This window comes from Miniopterus schreibersii (genome assembly GCF_964146895.1).
Source record: "Miniopterus schreibersii genome assembly, chromosome: X".
In the NCBI taxonomy this organism is placed as follows: domain Eukaryota; kingdom Metazoa; phylum Chordata; class Mammalia; order Chiroptera; family Miniopteridae; genus Miniopterus; species Miniopterus schreibersii.
This window is the reverse complement of record NC_138104.1, coordinates 7,309,977-7,327,401: the sequence shown is the minus strand read 5'-3', so window position 1 is coordinate 7,327,401 and position 17,425 is coordinate 7,309,977. Positions and strand designations below refer to the sequence as shown.

Below are 17,425 nucleotides of genomic sequence, written 5' to 3'. Positions count from 1 at the left end.
TGAAATAAGTTGATTTGTGATTAGTATTTGAGTTTTATTTAAGTGAAGCATCTGGTCTTGATGTCAAAAATTAATTCTAACTTTAAAATTCTATAATTCTTTGACATTATCTACCAAAGCTGAACATATACACAACCTAGATAGAAGTCAGTAATTCTACTCCTAGGTATACTCAACAGAAATGCATGTACATGTGCTCCAGGACACATGTACAGAAACATTCATACCAGAATTATTCATAATAACCAACACTGATAAAAACTCAAAGGTCTATCAAGAGTAGAATCAGGCGCGTCCCAACCCGCTGAACGATCGCGCCGCGCCTCGCGCCAAGACCTCACCAAAATGCCGTCTCAAATGGAACACGCCATGGAAACCATGATGTCCACATTTCATAAGTGTGCTGGGGATAAAGGCTACTTAACAAAGGAGGACCTGAGAGTGCTCGTGGAAAAGGAGTTCCCTGGATTTTTGGAAAATCAAAAAGACCCTCTGGCTGTAGACAAAATAATGAAGGACCTGGACCAGTGCCGAGATGGCTGGGTGGGCTTCCAGAGCTTCTTTTCGCTGATTGAGGGGCTCACTATCGCGTGCAATGACCATTTTGTAGTGCACATGAAGCAGAACGGAAGGAAGTAGGCGGCACCGAGCAGTTGCTTCCGCCCTGAAAGAGCTCTCCCAGAGGGGGCTTAAGGAGCACGTGCCCCCCACAGCTTCCCCCTGTATGACGATTTCATGAGCAGATCGGGACCCTTAAAAAAATGTACAAATAAAATCTCACCCCCACTCAACAAGGGAAAGAAAAGCCAATGGGAGCCAGATAAGCTTTTGATTTTTATATTGCTTGTGTCCTCTTGCCCTCAATAAATAAATTTCTTTTTTAGTTCCTAAAAAAAAAAGAGTAGAATCAATGAATTGTGACAAAGTCATTCAATGAAATACTATACAGCAATGAGAATGAAAGGTCTACATCTATAAGCAAACAAATAGATAAATCTCACAAGTGTGATGTTTAGCAAAAGAAGCCAGACACAGAAGAGAACATCCTGCATCATTCCATTTATATGTAAAAAAAGTTCAAATGCACGCAAAGCTCATCTATGCTGTTAGAGGTCAGGACAGTGGTTAGCTTTGACAAGTCAGTGGCTGGGAGAAGAGATGAGAGGAGTCCTTATAAGAGACTAAATAGAAGAAGACACAGAAGGGGGAGAAGGAGAAAGGCCCTGTGAAGAAGGGGGCAAAGATTTAGAGTGATGTGGCCACAAATCAAGGAAGGCCAGGAGCCACCAGAGCTAGAAGAGACAAAGAAGTATTCTGCCCTAGAGCACCCAGAGGGAGCACGGCCTGGCTAATGTCTTGATTTCAGACTTCTGGCCTCAAGAACTGTGAGAGAATAAATTTATGTTATTGTAAACCACTACATTTGTTGTAATGTGTTATAGAAGCCCTAGGAAACTAGTACAGGGAAGGTGTTGTTTCTTGATCTGGGTACTGATTACATGGATATGTTCATTTTGTAAAAATTCACCCGGTTATATACTGATAATTTGTGCACTTTTTACATGCATATTACATTTCATTAAAATTTTATTTTTTAAAAATCTATGCTTCTATAATCTAGTTTCCAATGACCCACCATTCTGAGTAAACAGAGGCTGGCTTTATGAGGTTTTATTGCTTATGTTTAAGCTATGCTTTATTACAACAAGAAGGAAGGCCTTTCATGAAATAAAAAAAAATTTGCCCCTAACAAAAGTGTAATCATAATCCTTCCCTCCACTGTAGTATGCTGAGGGGAACTTTGGAAGAAGTCAGAAGGAGCAGACATTTATTTTTCATATTTTCCTTTTTGTTGAAGTAGGTAGCAGGTGAGTTAAAGGGTAGCAAATCTGCAAGACAGGAACTGTCTGGAAGTTTGGGGTAATGGAAGAATGACAAACACTTTGCTTTTGCTCAAACTGCATCAGTTATTAACCTTTTGTGATCAACAGCAACAAAAAGAATCCAACCTAAACCTCACCTTATCTGGCAATTTTGCAGTGAGTGGGAGAAGTACTGCAAATAGTTCTTGTGTTATTAAGAATGAGATTCAAAGATAGTTTCCTATGTCTTAGAAAAAAGAACACACTTGGCAGCCTGCAAGCAATAAACCAGTGGTTCCAGATTTTTTCCAAAAGAATGAGATGCCTCCAAAATGAACATGTTTTCCATTTTCTATTCTCTCCAATCCTGGGCAGATGATTTTAAATGTGCACTCTCCTCACACTGGCTTAGAAGAAGCCAGCATTTGCCAGAACTGTGGACTCAAGACGAAAGCCAAGTGCAGATGGAAGTGGCTTTGGGGAGCAGGCCCAAATTCCCTCAGTAGGAATTACTGAGGAACAAAGCAGGCAGGGTGGGGATTTCATATAGTCACAGGTGCAGAGAGGTACAGGGCAGGAGATGGAGTCCCCTGAGAGGGGCTTTTTTCCACTCTCATATAAATCAGTTCTCATGCATGTCTGCTTAAAGGGGGCCACTGCTGCCTAAGTTCAGTCATTGAACTTGTGAGTTCAAGGAGGCCTCTTTCCTGAAAGTGGGTTGACAGGTCTACTGTTTCCTCCATGATGGAGCAGAATCTCTCCAATTAGCCTTGCCCAGGCACCAAAAACATGCAACTGTGACCTCATTATCTGAGGTACCAAGTACAAAGTAAAGAAGACAACAGTGGTATTCTTTACACTGTGAGAGGGGGTTTGAAGTCCACAATAGGAATAAGCAAAGTTTTGGCAATGGTTTGGGTGCTGACTTCCTTAAGGGGTCAAATTAAATTAAAATTTATGACTCCTCTAGTTCCCTCCGGCACTGGAATCTTCAAACATGTGCGCTGTGCAGCAGTTCACATGCCATGGTCAGGGTTGAACCTCACAGTCAGCCAGCCTGAGGGTCGATGCCACACATGAATAGACCAATAGCAATCAAGACTCAATTACAACAGAAGGGCCCACATAACCTACACCAGAGACATTCCTGGAGCACCTAGTTCAGGTGATCAAGGAGACTGCACCATTAGGCCCCAACAAAGACTGGGAGTCATAGCAGAACTATCTAATACATAGAAGCAAACACAAAGAGACAGCCAAGATGGGGAGACAAAGAAACAAGTTGCAAATGAAAGAACAGGAGAACTCCCCAGAAAAAGAGCTAAATGAAATGGAGGCAAGCAATTTATCAGATATAGAGTTCAAGACAATGGTTATAAGGATGCTCAACAGCATGAAAGGATGTAGAAACCATAAAAAAGGGCCAGTCAGAAATAAAGAATACAATATCTGAAATGAATAATAATACACTAGGAGGAATAAACAAGAGGTTAGATAAAACAGGATTGAGTCAGCAATCTGAAACACAAGTAGAAAAAAAACACCCAATCAGAGCAGAAAAAAAAAAAAAAAGAATTAAAAAAAAAGAGAATAGTTTAAGGGACCTTTTGGACAACATGAAGCATAACAACACCTGCATCATAGGAGTACTGGAAGGAAAAGAGAGAGAGCAAGGTATGGAGAACCTGTTTGAAGTAATAATGACCAAAAACTTTCCTAACCTGGTGAAGGAAAATGACACACAAGTCCAGGAAGCACAAAGAGTCTCAAAAAAGATGAACTCAAAAAGCCTACACCAATATAGATCATAATTAAAATGCAAAAAGTTAAAGACAAAGAGAGAATCTTAAAAGCTGCAAGAGACAGGCAGTTTGTTACCTACAAGGAAGCTCCCATCAGACTGTCATCTGATGTCTCAACAGAAACATTTCAGGCCAGAAGGGATTGGTATGAAATATTAAAAATGAAAAGCAAGGACTTACAACCAAGACTACTTTACCCAGCAAGGCTATCATTTAAAATTGAAAGAGAAATAAAGAGCTTCTCAGACAAGAAAAAGCAAAAGGAGTTGATACCACCCAACTAGTATTACAAGAAATGTTAAAGGTCCAGATTGAGGAAGAAGATGAAGAAGGGGGGGGAGGAGGGCGAACATAATGAAAAGAATGAAGTGATGCCCTAGTCGGTTTCGCTTAGTGGTTAGAGCATCGACCTGTGGACTGAAGGATCCCAGGTTTGATTCCAACCAAGGGCATGTACCTCAGTTGCAGGCTCCATCTGGGCCCCAGGTGAAGTGTGTGCAGGAGGCAACCAATCAATGTGTCTCTCTCACATCAATGTTTCTCTCTCTCTCTCTTTCTGTCTCTCCCTTCCACTCTCTGAAAAGCAATGGAAAAAAGTATCCTCAGGTGAGGATTAAAAAAAAATGAATGAAGTGGCAATAAATACATACTTATCTATAATCACTTAAATGTAAGTGGCTTAAATGCTCCAAAGGGTAGCTGAATGGATAAGAAAACAAGACACAAATATATGCTGTCTATAAGAGACCCACCTCAGAAAGAAAGATACACACAACCTAAAAGTAAAAGGATGGAAAAAGATATTTCAAAAAGAAGCTGGGGTAGCCCTGGTTGGTGTGGCTCAACAGGTTGGCCTTCATCTCATGCAGGGGAAACAAGAAAAAATAAACAAATGGGACTACATCAAACTAAATTTTTTTTCACAGCAAAGGAAACTATCAACAAAATGAAAAGACACGCCACTGAATGGGAAAACATATTCACCAATGATGCATCTGATAAGGGGTTAATGTACAAAATTTATAAAAAGTGTATAAAACTCAACAAAAAACACACATACTCCGATTAAAAAATGGGCAAATGACCCAAATAGACACTTCTCCAAAGAGGACATGTAGATGGCCAAGAGACATATGAAGAGATGCTCAGCATCACTAATCATCACAGAAGTGCAAATTAAAACCACAATGAGATATCACCTCACGCCTGTCACAATGTTATCATCAATAAATCAACAAACAACAATTGTTGGTGAGGATGTGGAGAAAGGGGAACCCTTGTGAACTGTTGGTGAGAATGTAGACTGGTGCAGCCATTGTGAAAAGCAGTGCCTCAAAAAATTAAAAATGAAACTGCTTTTGACCCAGTGATCCCACTTCTAGGAATATATCCTAAGAAACCTGAAACATCAATCAGAAAGAATTTATGCACCCCTATATTCACAGCAGCACAATTAACAACAGCTAAGATCTGGAAACAGCCCAAGTGCCCATCAGTAGATGAGTGGATAAAAAAACTGTGGTACATTTACACCATGGAATACTATGCAGCTGTAAAAAAAGAAGTATCTCTTACCCTTTGAGACAGCATGGAGGGACCTGAAGAGTATTATGCTAAGAGAAATAAGTCAGGCAGAGAAAGGCAAGTATCAGATGATCTCACTCATGTGTGGAATCTAATGAACAAAATAAACTGATGAACAAAATATATCCAGAGACATAGAAGCATGGAACAGACTGAGGGATCTCAGAGGGAAAGTGGGGGTGGTTGGGTGGGTAGAAAAAGATTAACCAATGAATTTATATGTATATATGCATAACCCATGGTAACAGACAATAGTGTTGTGAAGGCCTGGGATGGGGGGAACGGGTGCTGGATAGAAGGGGTCAGTGGAGGAAAAAAGGGGACATCTGTAATACTTTCAACAATAACAATAAATTTAAAAATTAAAATTAAAATGGAACTACCTTATGACCCAGTGAGTCCACTTCTGGGATTTTATTCAAAGAAACTTGAAACACTAATTCGAAAGAATATATGCACCCCTATGTTTGCTGCTGCGTTATTTACAATAGCCAACATTTGAAAGCAGTCCAAGTGTCCATCAGTAGATGAGTGGATTAAAAAACTGTAGTACATTTACACAATGGAATACTATGCAACTATAAAAAGGAAAGAAATCTTACCCTTTGAGACAGCATGGATGGACCTGGAGAGCATTATGCTAAGCGAAATAAGCCAGTTAGAGAAAGACAAGTACCATATGATTTCACTCATATGTGGAATCTAATGAACAAAATGTACCAACAAGCAAAATAGAGACAGACTCATAGACAGAGGGCAGGGTGACAGCTGTCTGGCAGATTTGGGTGCTGGGGGTGTGGAGGGATTATGCAAAAATGAAAAAAAGAGAGAAAAAAACTTCATGGACACTGACAACAGTGTGGTGATTGCTGGGGGAGGGTGGGGAAAGGGGAGAGGGAGGAGGGTTAGGGGGGATAAATGGTGATGGAAAAAGACTTGACTTGGGGTGGTGAACACGATGCAGTGTACAGATGATGCATTATAGAAATGTGCACCTAAAACCTGTATAATTTTGTTAACCAGTCACCCCAATAAATTCAGTAAAAAGGATAAAAAAGTGTGTGCTGTGGTCTGTGTGGATGCTCTATCTTTCCTCTTTTAGAGTGTAAGCTACAAGGACAACAAGGGATGGGCCCTCCATTTCTGTTGTCACCTTTGAGCTGTTGTCGTCCAAATGCAGCTGTGAATGTTAAAAAGAAAAGTGAAGACAGAAATGAAACGGCACATGTTCCAAATTAGGCCACTATGGGATGGCCAAAACAGTGACTTCTTCAGCACAAATAAAGAATTTCACTCAAGGATTTGTCTGAGAAAGATAAATGTGAAATTAGGGGTCAAAGAGAAGAAAATTCCCACCTAGGAAATATGAAAAGTAAGGCAATGTTTGTGAGACCAGATAATAACTGATTTGGAAAGAAGTCAAAACATTAGGTAATGTGAAATTCTGAGTCTTGACTGTAACATATATTGCATGTTTTTTCCTTAATTCAGTTTTGTCTGTACAGCATTCCAGCCAAATGTTCTAACTGAAAGCCCTTGAGGAAAGACTGGACATGAGACAATAGTTCATAATTCAATTCCATCAGCATTCACTGAATGCTTACTATGTGCTCAACATTGTTTCATGCTGTGGGGAATGTGCAGGAAGCAGAAAACACAGTCAATGCTTGCAAGAAGTTCACCATTTTGTTGGGAGAGAGAAGACTTCCAAACATAGAACAATTAAAAACAATTAAATTAGAAAATAAAGACATAGTAAAGAATAAAAAGAAACATACTTTAGTGCAAAGTTCAGGCAAAAATTGGCAATTTGATACCATAAAAATGCTGAAGACAGTAAGGACAGTCCTACAGAATGCAAATAAGGTAGACACATGGGCTGTAGGACCAAGAGCAGCCAATGTCATGCTCTGGAACTGACATTAATAACTGACTTTAACAAGGAAAATTAACTGTTCTATTAAGTCTAGGGTACTGTCTCAAAATCACAGGAAACCAAGAATGACTTCTAAAAATCTTAACCACATTGTGGTAATCACTTTGTAAGGTATATAAATGTTGAATCACTATATTGTACACCTGAAACTATGATAATATTGTATGTCAACTATAATTAAAAATAAAAATTTTAAAATAAATTTTAAAATTTTAAAATAAAATAAAAACTCAATAAATAAAATGAATTTAAAAGGCTGATACAAAATCATTTATCATGATGTGGTTGTCACGAAAGTTTTTGGTATCTGAGTGTGAATACTGAATAAGACCTGAATCATAAGAAATTGTTAGTAAGTGTGTAGCACTGTTCACGGAAGTGGACCTAAGTTTTTTGGGCCATCAAAAAGGTGTACTTTGGATCAGAATACAGGAGACAACCCGGGTGTTACCCTTCTGCCTGTCCCCCTTGGTTATAATGTCCTAAAAAATAGTGGTTCCTTTAGATTCAAACTGGATGATTCCACCACTTATTACCCATGTAGCCTTGGGGGCTGACTTAACTTTCCCACGTCTGAGTTCCCTTAAACGGGAATACTACTACTAATAATAATACCCACCCCCACTGGATATGATGAGGATTAAATTAGGTAATATGTGTGAAGTACTTAGCACAGGGCCTACAGTAAGTACATCATGAGCTCAGTAAAAGTTTGCTATTGTTTTTGTTAATCATGATAACCTCCTGATTACCACTAAAGGCTAAATTGATAGTTAAGAGTCTGGGCTTTGTACTTGGGTAGATTAGAGGCTAAATTCTGTGCTCTGCTATTTACTAGCTATGTAACTTTGGGCAAATTAGGCTGTTTGTTATCATTATTATTTGCTGTTGTAGCTATTGTTACTACCAACTTGGTTTCCTAGGTATCTTGATACTGGGATAGGAAGTCAGAGAACACAAGTAATCCAGGCACTGGAAAGGCATACCTTCCACTGTCAATGAATAAGCTGGTCTCCTGAATTATAGTCTCCTCTGAGTCTAGTTAGGGTCTATCAGTCCCCCAGAGTCCTTGCAGGATGATGGGAGTTCCTGTTTCAGTAACCACCCAGCCTCTCTTGTTACCACCTATCTCCCAAAATAAGAAAAGTTTTTGGCTCACAAAACTGTAAGTTCAGAAGCAGGAGGCTTCAGGGCTGACATACTACAGGAGCGCCAGCTCCTTTATCTTCGTTTCAGTGAGATGTCTACAGCAGTTTCATACCTAGCATCCATATATGACAACATATTAGAGGGAGACCTATTTCTTAACAATGAGGAAACATTCTCAGAAGCCCACAGCAGACCTTCCTTCATCTCTCATTACTATGTACTGGATCACATGCCCACTTCTGAACTAATCCTTTTTTTTTTTTTAAATCTTCACCCGAGGATATTTTTTGCGTTGCTCTTCAGAGAGAGTAGTGGGAGGGAGAGAGAGAGAGAGAGAGAGAGACATCGATGTAAGAGAGACACATCAATTGGTTGCCTCCTGCACGTGCCCCAACCGCAACCAGGGATTGAGCCTGCAACTGAGGTATGTGCCCTTGGCTGGAATCGAACCTGGGATCTTTCAATCTGCAGGTCGACGCTCTAACCACTGAGCAAAACTGGCTAGGGCTGAACTAATCCTTGTAACCAGGTATATCTGAAATATTCACCGGCATGGTATCACTAAGACGAGGTTTGACTAATTAGGCTCCACCCACTGAAACTGGAAGCAATCCCCAAAACTACACTTGTGCTAAACAATGTGAGAGGTAGAATAGATGGTAGGGTATCAATCCACAATGGCCACTACCTTAAGCGTAGGATATCAGTACTCCTTAATGCTGGAGATCATAAAAAATAACTCTAGCCTGCAGGCGTGCCTCAGTGGTTGAGCATCGACCTAGGATCCAGGAGATCGGGGTTTGATTCCCGGTCAGGGCACATGCCCGGATTGCGGGCTAGGCAGCCGATCAATGACTCTCTCATCATTGATGTTTCTATCTCTCTCTCTCCCCCTCCTTTCCTCTCTCTGAAATCAATAAAGTTTTGTTAAAAAATAATAATAACTCTACCACAAATAATTGGCCACTCCCTAAAAGCAAGTTGAAGTTAAGGTGTACCCCAGTGACCTCTTTGGAACTATAGTCATATCCGGAGTAACAGGAATGTCACTGCCTGGAAAAACAGGGCCCTTTTCTAAAATGGGCTTTCCCTTCTGGCTAGACTCCTTGGTCCATAACTACAGTTGATAGGATCTTTGGGAGAGGTTTCCTTGGCCTTTTGTTTGAATGTTGTGCCCCCTTTATGATTCTATACATGAAGAGGAAACCAGCCCTTTCCAGCTATGTCAGGACCTTGATTAATGCCTCTGTAGCAAACATGACCCAACCACAGTGAGTCTAGTTCCTTCCTTTCCCAGAAGGAAGCTAACATGGCTCTCCCTTTGTTTGCAGGTGTTGGGCTAAAAAACACTAGCTGCAGTTTCGGAGGGAGGTAAGGAGGTCCTAAAATCCATTCCCTTCCTCATCCCTCTACTGTTTGTGTTTAATATGAAATGAATCAGCCTGAGAAACTAAAATTTCATCCAAGCCCAGGCTGAGGACTGACAGGCAAAGCTGGACTACTTGCAGAGCTCAGTGTGGCACCCTGTCCTAGAAGGTGTACAACCACAGGCCTGTGCCTTGGGGTTCAGTTCCCACCATTGACTCCCTCCTTGACTTGCTTTTAATTTTTCAAAACTCCCACCCCTCTTGCGGACAGTTTCTGTTTCTTGCCTGACTTCTCCATGGTTTCCCTAGGCCGATTGCCTGGTTCTCCCTCAGCTGGCGAGGCTGGCTGGCTGCCTAATTGTCCCAAGAGACAGGAAGGCACCCTTTACATCTCTCCAGTTTTGGTCCATTTTTACTGCATCTCTGGAGTTAACATCAATGACTTTGGAAATATCTTGGTAAATGCAGATGTAGAAGCTAGATAGGATTGTGGTCACCTTGGCCCTCATTTTTCTTGCTGCTCACAGAGTAGGAAAATTCAGTGCTGTTTTTGGACTTGACCCAATACCGTTTCTGTTCAGAAAGCCAATAACTCACTCTCAAAGTGACTTGTTTGGCTCTGCTGGCTATATCACGTATCATATATTATAGATGATATATCACAGTCATTGGCAAAGCTTAACTAATGCCCAAACTCCACTCCTAGATCCCAGCATCTACTGCCAGAGGTAACCATACATTAACATTAGTAAGACGTGGTGGGCTGTTAAACCAATCTGCATTATTTGAAGTGAAAGTGTAGAAGCAAACAGGCTTCCAAGTTTCTTGGAGTAGTATCAGTATAATTTCTCTTGGACTGTAAATAACTTTGAAAGATCATACAGGTATTTTCTACATTACTTGGAATTTGTTTTTCAAATCAAGTGAATATTGTGTACAGAACATTGTGTTCAATGTTCAAGGGACTACAAGGGTTTTAGTAAGGAATCCATGCCATATGCTTTGGAAAAATTATAAACAATCCAAGGTACTATATGCTAAGTCAAAAGGAATGGTATAGAGAGGCTACAAATGCAACAGAAGCACAGAGGACTTTATCCTTAGTTGAAGTATAACAGCTTAAACTCATTTCTAAGCATTGCCCTTGGCCTTTCATTCAGGACAGTAAGATACTCTGGGAGAGGTGGGGTGGAACACCATTTAGAGTCAAATGAAACCTCTCATTAACCCATTGCCAACCTGCAGCAAGAGCACCCTGTTCAATTGCTTGCTTCCTGTGACTGGAGTTGGCCTATCCAGGAGGCCAAAAGAGTGTATGTCCAGTGGTTTCTATGGCACCTTGCATTCTGATAGTGAAGGAAAGATAGATATGGAAGGACCTCCCTGAAAAACACCCTACAGGTTGCCTGGTCACTCCACTTAATGACTTTATTTTTCCCCCAATATTTTTATTGATTTTTTTAAATTTTTTTTTTTAGAGAGAGAAAGGAAGGGAAAGGGGGAGAGAGGGGCACATCGATGTGAAACACGACACATCAATTAGCTACCTCCCCCATGCCCCCTACCAGGGATCAAACCCCCAATCTGGGCATGTGCCTTGACCAGGAATCGAACGGGCAACCTTTTGGTACATGGGACGACGCCCTTTTGGTACATGGGACGACGCCCAAGCAACTGAGCCACACCAGCCAAGGGTACACTTAATTATTTTAAAAGACATTATTTTGGTTAGTGGCCTGTAATGAGTGAAGATTGCACTCTGCCAGGGAAGAGAAATTAAATGTCTGTGGGAGTGGGGAAATAGTAGGGACCTCTTTGCGAAATTTTCTGCTGGTCAGTGAGTTTATTAATTTTGTTTTAATAGATTTTTTTGTTTGTTTGAGAGAGAAAGAAAGAGAGAGAGAAAAAGAGAGAGAGATAGACATCAATCGGTTGCCTCCCACATGTGCCTGAACTGGGGATCAAATCTACAACCTGGGTATGTCCCCTGACTGGGAATCGAACCCACCACTTTGTGGTATACAGGACAACACTCCAACCAACTGAGCCACACAGGCCAGGACTGAGTTTATTCATTTTTAAGAGACAGTATAGGGTCAGGAAGGGAACCCTGGCCTGGAAGTCAAGAAATGAGCTGTGGGGTGGGCCCATTAGCAGATATAGGGAGAACATCAGCCACTTGAAATCCACAAGGAGCATTTATAAAAATGATAATGACACAGGTGTTACATTTTCTACCTCTTTACACTTTTCAAAGCATTTTCACATTTACTGCCACAAAAATCATAGAATCTTAAGAGTGGGAAAGAACTTTAGGTATTATCCAGTATAGCCTCCCACTCCAGGCAAGACTCTCACCTACAACATGCCTCTCATTTAATTTTCAAAGAAGTCCTCTGTGGAAGCCAGCTTTTAGCAGGTCACACCATCTCCATCTTAGAGAAAAACCAACTAAAGACTTAGAGAGTTTCAGGCCAAGATGATGCAGATAATTAGTGATAAAAGTGGTCTTAGACACTCTAGTCCCAGATTCTTTCTTTTTTCTTTTTCTTTTTTAATCCTCACTAGAGGATATTTTTTCTAGTGCTCTTCAGAGAGTGGAAGGGATGGGGGGAGGGAGAGAGAGAAACATCAGTGTGAGAGAGACACATCCATTGGTTGCCTCCCACACACGCCCTACCAGGGCCGGGGATTGAGCCTGCAACCGAGCTATGAGCCCTTAGCCGGAATCGAATCTGGGACCGTTTAGTCTATGGGCCAATGCTCTAACCACTGAGCCAAACCAATCAGGGAAGTCCTGGATAATTTAGGTTCTAGTCACCCTTGTGGTCCTTACTATGTAATTTAGCACCTAATTATCCTTGAAGTGCTTTAGAAGCTTCAGATCTGTTACCCCAACTAGAGTACAAGATCTTTGAGGGCCAGATTCACATCTCATAGTGCATACTACCTTTGCATCTCTGTCCTCTCCTTAGCTTACCACCAATGGTAGGGGTTCTTGGAAGATATCGAACAAATGCTTTTATAACCAAATTTAAATTCTAAAATTTCTGAGTAGCTTTTTATACTTTACAGACATTCTAGATTCTACTTTCCCCAATTTTATTCTCATCTTTGGAAATTTCATTTGGTTGTAGCTACTGGGTTGAAATACTTTGGTATCAGGGCTTAAATGGGGGGAGTATCTTGATTTCTTATAGCAGATTGCCTTCCTTGATAGATAAAACTGGCAAGGCTATTACCTAGGTCTGATATTGGCAAGTTGAGGTCCCAACATGTATTTTATTTTTCAGTAAAGCCCTCGCTGAAACTCTAGAATGGAGAAGTCATGTTGTCCCTTTCATGTTGGCCATTGGAACATATTAAATGAAATCTATTGTGATCATTTTATATCTTAATGTTAGAGGAAGAGTTCTAATGAGGGTTATTTGTCATGGGCTTTTGACATAAACCGGCCTCTTCCAAAAGTATTAGACTGCAATGAAAAAAAGAATCAAAGACTTACATGGAAATACCCACAGGATTCACTGGTTAACCAAAGTGTGCACTTAGAGTTTTCTGAAGCTAAAATTTTGAACTTGGCAAGATATTTCTATTTTAAAAATCAAGATTTCAAACTGCTGTCTATACCTGGACTTAAAAAAACACACCAAAAACTTCTCTTTAGTTCATAATTCGTTTGTGTTGTTGACATGTAGAAAAACCCTAGCTCATCAGTTTCCATTCCTATCTGTTCATTCCCTTAATTTTTTTTCCTTTCCCACAAACAGGATCTATATTGTATTAAGCATCTTCTGCTACTGTCTTCCAAGGACATCTGGAAAGGGTGTTAGTTAAATAGCAATGGATTTGTACAATGTTACGATTTTTACAACTATAACAAAGCCACCCACCACCACTACCACCACTCCTACACCAGAGGTGGGTGAGCTGCCCCAAAACTCTTTCATGAGAACAAACAATGGAATCCAGCAGGTCATCCTAACCAAACAGCACCCAGGCAGAAGGGCCCAACTTGTCTGGTAAAATTCTTTCAAATGCATTTTATACTATCAAGGTTTAAATTCATCAGAAAAAAGACAATGAAATGTACCCGGAAATGTTTAAGGCAGAGTAACAGAGCTGCTGAGATACACTTAAACATAACTTTCTAAGCTTAAACTGCATAATAATCTTTTCCAGATCCTTTTAGTTCATTTTTTACTCCAAAAAGAACCTTATATGGATTTGTTCACATTTGGCCCAGTACAACTTTGGCCCATATCAAGCCCCTTAGACTTGGCCCAACACAAATTCATGCTGTCAACTGCAGCTTGGCTCCCACCATTGCCCAATTGTTCCCTATATATCTTATACTGTGAATATTCCAACCTTTCTCCCCAGGCCCCCAAGTCCTTTTCCTTCCAACTCCCAATTCTTAGTAGATGAGCTTGCTTACAAACCTCTTACAAAGGTTGCTGAAAATTGAATCTAGGGATCTAAACTCCCCTAGCTATTGGAAATGTTAAACTATTTCTCACATCAGATGATATTTTTTATGAATATTCTCGAAGTTATCTTCTCCTTCTCTGCTCTAGAATTCATCCCTTCCCAGTTTTCTACTCCTACATTTATCATCTCCCTCTAGGCCTGCACCATTCTATATGGTAGCTACTAGCCACATGAAGCTATTCACATGTAAATTAATTAAAATAAAATAAAAAGTTCAGTTCTGAAATTGCACTAACCACATTTCAAGTACTCAAAAGCCACATGTGGCTAGTGGCTACTGTATGGCACAGCACAGATATAGAAAATTTCCATCATCACAGAAAGTTCTACTGGATTGCAATTTTCAATAGGGTCTTCCAATTTCTTACCTATCCCATGGGTTCTTTAGCCTCATCATCCTCAACAATAGCAGCAACTACCCTGCAAGTGACCCTTCTACCTTTGTAACTAGCTACAAGTCTCAAAATGCTGCCAAACTTTTAGAATGAGAATTTGCTTTCACCCCTACATTCCTTCTTTAATCCTCTGCAATCTGACTTTTGTACCTTCTTTACAAAAATAAAGCCACCAAAGACTTTTGGGGCATCCTCCACCATTTTTTTCCAGTTATCCTCCTAAAATTTCTCCTCTCTAACCCGTTTCTTCCACCTCCTGTCCCTGGCACATAATCATTGCTGAAGAAGTGTTGGTTCACTGAGACAATGAACTTTCCTCCTTGATCACTTAGTCCTCCAGGACCCGTCCTATGACCTCCTCCTCTCTCAAAAGCCCAGTCTTCTGCTATTCTTTTGCCAGCCCTTCTCTGAGGAGCTCATCTTCCCTCCTTCACCTTTAACTATTTGCTCTATGAAAATGGGTCTTGATCTCCTGGTTCAAGATGTTAACTTCTCAGAAACAGACTCATAGATAGAGAGAATAGACTGATCGTTGCCAGAGGGAAGGGGGTGGGGGAACTGGGTGAAAAAGGTGAAGGGATTAAGAAGTACAGATTGGTAGTTACAAAACAGTCCTGGGACATAAAGTACAGCATAGGAAATACAGTCAATAATACTTTAATAACTATGTATGGTGCCAGGTGCGTACTGGAAATATCAGGGGGATCACTTTGTAAAGTATATGATGGTCTAACCACACTATGCTGTGCACCTGAACCATGCCAGTTAATTCCCATTGGAACAGTCAGGGACTTAAAGGGACAGGAACAAAGACTGCAAAATGAAAGATATGGGAAGGCTCTGGCCAAAGGAACTTGTTCTATGTAATAATTCTGGTATAGTCTCTCTTATGACTAGTTTCAAAGTTGCAGAAGAGAAGAGAATAGAAGTTCTTTTTCCTAATCTCTTCCTTCCTTCCTTCCTTCCTTCCTTCCTTCCTTCCTTCCTTCCTTCCTTCCTTCCTTCCTTCCTTCCTTCCTTTCTCTCTCTCTCTCTCTCTCTCTCTCTCTCTCTCTCTCTCTCTCTCTCTTTCTTTCTTTTTGGAGGGAGGAGTGGGTCAGTAACCTCCATAGTGCCTCTTCATAGCAAACTGCACAACAGTTGTAGATTGAAATGGAAAACTAACCACTTGCACTAAGGCCATAGTAATGCAATAATCCCACAGAAAATTACACCCTGGTGTTGTGTGAAGGAAGTTGACAGGACAACACCTCCTTCCCTTCTCAAAATGAAGGGAGAAAATACACGCTAACCTTTAACAGCACAGGATGTCTATAACCAACGTGAAGGAAAGTCCGAACTTTTTTCTGCCTTTGGATTTTTTTCTTTTAGCAGAAATATTGCCCTCCTGATTAGAAAGCTAAAAAAGTGAGTAGGTAGAAATATACAACTCATTCATCTAAAGGAAAATTTAAGTAATGCAGACAACACAGTGTATGATGCTTGATTCTATTACACTTAAAAACTACCAGGTCCTCACAGGCACGTAAAAAAGATACTAGGACTCTCCACTGCCCAAGGATTAAAGCTCAAACTATTACTATAACATTTGAGACCCTTTCCAAGTCAGCCTAAACTACCTTTCCAGTCTGGTTGCCAAGCACACCTCCCAGGTACACCGTGCTTAGCTTAACCAGATACTCACTGTTCTCTAAACATGTCATGTACTTTCAAACTTCTGTGCATTTCTTCCTAGAAATCCCTCTCCCTTGAATGACCTTTTCCAACAGGCAAAGTCCTGTTCATCGTGTAAAAACCCACTAGAAAGTGAATTCCTCTGCAAAGCCTATCCCTGTTCCACCAGGCAAAATATATGATTATGCCCTTTGCTTGTATTTTTACACTTAACTAGTGACATTGCATTGTTGTTAGTTTAATCCAGGAAAAAAAAAAAAAAACAACTACCAGGTCCTGACCAATGTTTTCCCCTCCAGTTTTATTGAGATATAGTTGAAAAATAAATTTGTAATATATTTAAAGTGTACAACATGATAATTTGATAATGTATGCATAAGTGAAATGATTACCACATTCAGGTTAATGAACACATCCATTACTTCACATAGTTACCTTCTTTTACACAACACTATTATTAACTATAGTTACTGTGCTGTACATTGATCCTCAGAATTTATTAATCTTCTAACTAGAAGTTTGAACACTTTGACCAACATTTCCCCATTTCCTCTACCTACCAGTCCCCTGGCCATCACCAGTTACTCTCTTTCTATGAGTCTGACTTTTCTTTTTTCAGATTCCACATATAAATGATACAATACAATATTTGTCTTTCTGTTTCCTGACCAAAGTTCTCGAAATACAAATTCAACACCCAAAACCCGTAAGTGACACTAAGAACACTGGGGAAAGCAGGAGAAATTTATACTGGACAGATGTGGGCAGTCCCAAAACTCAATAGTCTTTGAGAGCTACAAGGTCAAGGCAGTTTTTCACAATAATTTGTAAGAAGTTTGTTTATAAAAGAAAAATAATCTTGAGAGAGGGCATTCAGTTATACATAAAGTAATCAAAGTAGCAAATATATCCTCCAAAGTGGGCATTTACTAGGCAATTTGTGTTAAAATAATATAAAAGGCAAATTGTTTCAGCCAATACATCTGCCATTCTTGTACTGGAAGAAAATTTGTAGATGAAACGAAAGAGAGAAAGAAAGAAAGAAAGAAAGAAAGAAAGAAAGAAAGAGAGAGAGAGAGAGAGAGAGAGAGAGAGAGAGAGAGAGAGAGAGAGAGAGAAAGAAAGAGGGGGGGAGAAGAAAAGAAGGAAGGAAGGAAGGAAGGAA

General features: G+C 40.2%; 1 pseudogene across 1 annotated transcript; it reads left to right on the top strand.

Moving 5' to 3' along the window:
- Window positions 1-296: 296 nt before the first annotated feature.
- Window positions 297-639, top strand: LOC308550725 (protein S100-A10 pseudogene; annotated as a pseudogene). Its single transcript has one exon. The product of its transcript is annotated as a protein S100-A10 pseudogene (transcript).
- Window positions 640-17,425: the final 16,786 nt, after the last annotated feature.